Source organism: Vicia villosa, linkage group LG1 (genome assembly GCF_029867415.1).
Source record: "Vicia villosa cultivar HV-30 ecotype Madison, WI linkage group LG1, Vvil1.0, whole genome shotgun sequence".
Classification (NCBI taxonomy): domain Eukaryota; kingdom Viridiplantae; phylum Streptophyta; class Magnoliopsida; order Fabales; family Fabaceae; genus Vicia; species Vicia villosa.
The window spans coordinates 205,424,523-205,427,831 of NC_081180.1; the positions used below are offsets into that span (position 1 = coordinate 205,424,523).

At 31.1% G+C, this 3,309-nt stretch overlaps 1 pseudogene; it reads right to left on the reverse strand.

The window, feature by feature from the left end:
- Positions 1–1,675: 1,675 nt before the first annotated feature.
- LOC131593488 (uncharacterized protein At3g06530-like) lies at positions 1,676–2,923 on the reverse strand (annotated as a pseudogene).
- Positions 2,924–3,309: the final 386 nt, after the last annotated feature.

Here is a 3,309-nt window from a genome sequence, read left to right on the forward strand (position 1 = left end):
ATGTGTATAAGTTGGCTATAAAAAACATTTTGTTCACGTTTATTTTGAAATTGTAATGTCTTATATCAAATACATCACAAGAGTGGATGACACATTTAACACAAGATGTTGAAACTTGATATGATTTTAGAAAGGATGGAAGAGATTACCAAATTGAGCAGCAATAAAAGAGAAACAAATAAGAAAAGATTGAAGAATGAACCACCAATATATTTAGGCAGCAACTAATGTTTTAATGCATTTTAGTTGTAATCTAACAATGTAACACATTTGCATAATGTTATAAAATTGGATGGTATGTTTTGGACTTTTTTGTGTTTTGAAAATTGACTCTGCATTACACTATGATTTTTTTCAATATTGTTTTTTGGTGGTTAGCATCTCCGGACACACCTTGTTATTTTAAGAAAAAAAACAAAACAGGAAACTTTACGAAAGTGCATTTTCGGATAAATTCTTTTTTTTATAGAAAAAATAGATGGATTCAAAGATGTATCTCCAAAGTCTTCCATGAGGATATGATAGAGTTTATAAGGTTCTTATTGCTCTACTTCTTCTATAAATCGGGTCACTTATCCTATTTTCTTTACAAAAATCTGAATGAATCTATATCCCCATCTTGCATTTGTGTATTTCGAATACTCAAATTTCCTATTTTGAATCTCGAACTAAAATCCAAATTAAATACTCTGTTGTGATATACAAATAATCGGAGATGTGTCAAGCTCGAGTATCGTTCACCCTCCGTTGACAAAGAATGGAAGATATGATACACTATGTTTGAACTGAAGACGTTTGATTATTTGAAAATTATGTAGAGCGCCTTTTACTGTTACTTAACAAATAGTTTGATTGAAGTGGATGCAATATTTCAAAGATAAGCCAAAAATATTATAAGGATGTCGCAATGTCCTATATGTTTCAAATGACATATACTATTAAATTTATGTAATGGTTAGTATGTAATATTTATTTTAAAGTCTTGCTAACCAATGCCCTCAAGACACTCTTTAAACATACTAAATAAATAAAATATTTTTTTATAAAAGTCAACATTTCAATTTCCAATATAATTTTAATGCATTGACTACACGCATTTTAATAAAAACTTACCACTTTAATCACTTAAAGAGTGGCTCAAAGACACTAGTTAGCATTTTCTTTTATTTTAATGTTAATTTATATTAGTTTTACACTATGCCATTATATGCATCATGAAAAAACTCATAGACTAATGAACTAAGAAGAGTTATGGAAATACATCTCTTAAACAACCTTTTTGTACATACAAAGATGCATCTTCCAAACAAATTTAAACATAACAAATATTTGTCAACAATTTCGATGAATTGTGTGAATAAAATATGTCCAGAAATGCACCTCCAAAAGCTAAAGACTTTTACAATGGTGTAGTTGAATACATGAGGGTGAAAATAGCAACTCCCAAGAAATATATGATTTTTTTTTAATTTAACACATCAATTATTTTAATTTGTTTCTAATACTACTTTTTAAAAGCACTCATAATTTTAAGGATTAACTATTAAAATTGCAAAAGAAGATAATTGAACTCAACTTTCATCAGGATAAAAAATGGTACCTCCCTTTAAAATGCCCATACATTGGACTACGATACAATTTCCTTATATTCGATTACACATTTCTATCTCACACTCATCAGATCGCAATGGCATGAACACTACCTTCTTAATCTATAAGATCACAAGTATTGCCGAAGGCTCTCCCCACTCATAGACTCCATTTCCTGTAGAATTTCTTGAGCAAGAGATTTAACTGAAAGCTCCACATCCTCAAGAAGTTCACCAAGGAATGGGATTGTATCCGCTAGTAATACTAAATATTATTCTTTCAAGTTATCTATAAAATGTTTAATAATTCTCAGGCTCAGTATTCTAGTTCGCGTCTTCTCACTACGCGTCTCCATCAAAACCTGCAAAATAACCAAAAAAATAAAGATAAATATTCAGCTGCCAGATAATGTGGATAACTTGAAATGATTACTTTAAATTTTACTAAAGTACCAGAAAAAATAGCATTTTCAACTTAGATGAAGTACAAGATACTTTATTTTCATCTTACTATCTTAGATGAAATAATAGATACTTTATCCTGGGATATTGTTAATGGTATCATATACGCAACACAGCATCAATTGAGAGTACACCAAAAATAGAAATAACTAATGATACCTCGTGGTTCAGAAGTTTCCACAAAAGTTCGGAACCAGCTGTGACATCCATTTGGCCGATGCACAAGACAAGTAGGTCATCAAATTCCTTCACGCTAGGTATACTCGGGTTGTTGTCATCTAGTGATGCTAGTGAATCTAGGACAAGTTGAGAGACGATAGGTTTTAACAACATCTGTAACAAGCAACATAGGAGAGTCAGATTATGACAAACAAAATCACTGCAAAAGGAGGCTTAATGTCTAAAATAAATATTTTACTTAATTATAAAGTAAGTAACAATAACTTATAATGTAGATAAGATAGTGAAGATAACATGCAAATTAATGTCTGATGCAATGAAAATTTTCACAAACAAAGATGCCGAAAAATCTTATAATGGAAGGTTACGTTCAAGCTAACATAAAAAAATATCTGCATAAAATTTTTCATGACAACTCTATACTGAATAAATAGTGTAAAAAATATACTAACCTGGAAACTTGAGGACTCAAGAAACTTCAAGCTCCCAGTGTCATAGAGGAAACACTTGTGTAAGGATGAAGAGACTAGTGTCCTGAGATGCCATCCCTTGATAGATAAGCTAATCACGAACCTAAAACCCTATCCATGGTGATTCTTTCAAACAAGCATCAAACTCAAATTAAATCTCCAGAAAGATCATAAACATCAATGTAAACACAAATATACAACCAAATTCAATTCATAATGCATGAATTCGTGAAATCGAATCTTAAAATGTATGGACAAACCGTAAGAGCATGGACATAATTCCGGATCTCCCACACGTCGAAGATGATTGGAAGAGCTTCCTGGATGTTCAGTGATTGCCTCTAAGTCTTCAAAGACCTCTGATCTTCCCTCAAACTCCAAAAACGATTTCTCTTTTTCTTTGATTTCGTTGAAGCTTTAATACAATTTCCTGGGCTGCAATCCTTATGAAAATCCGCCCCCTAGCATTTGAGCATGTTTATGTATTTATAGAGAACCCATTAGGTCAACAATTATAGACAAAATCTTGATAAATCAAAGATTGAATTTTTGGAAAATTTGTTTTGTAAAACTTCTAAAATAGGCCAATTTCAATCCAATCTTTTGCC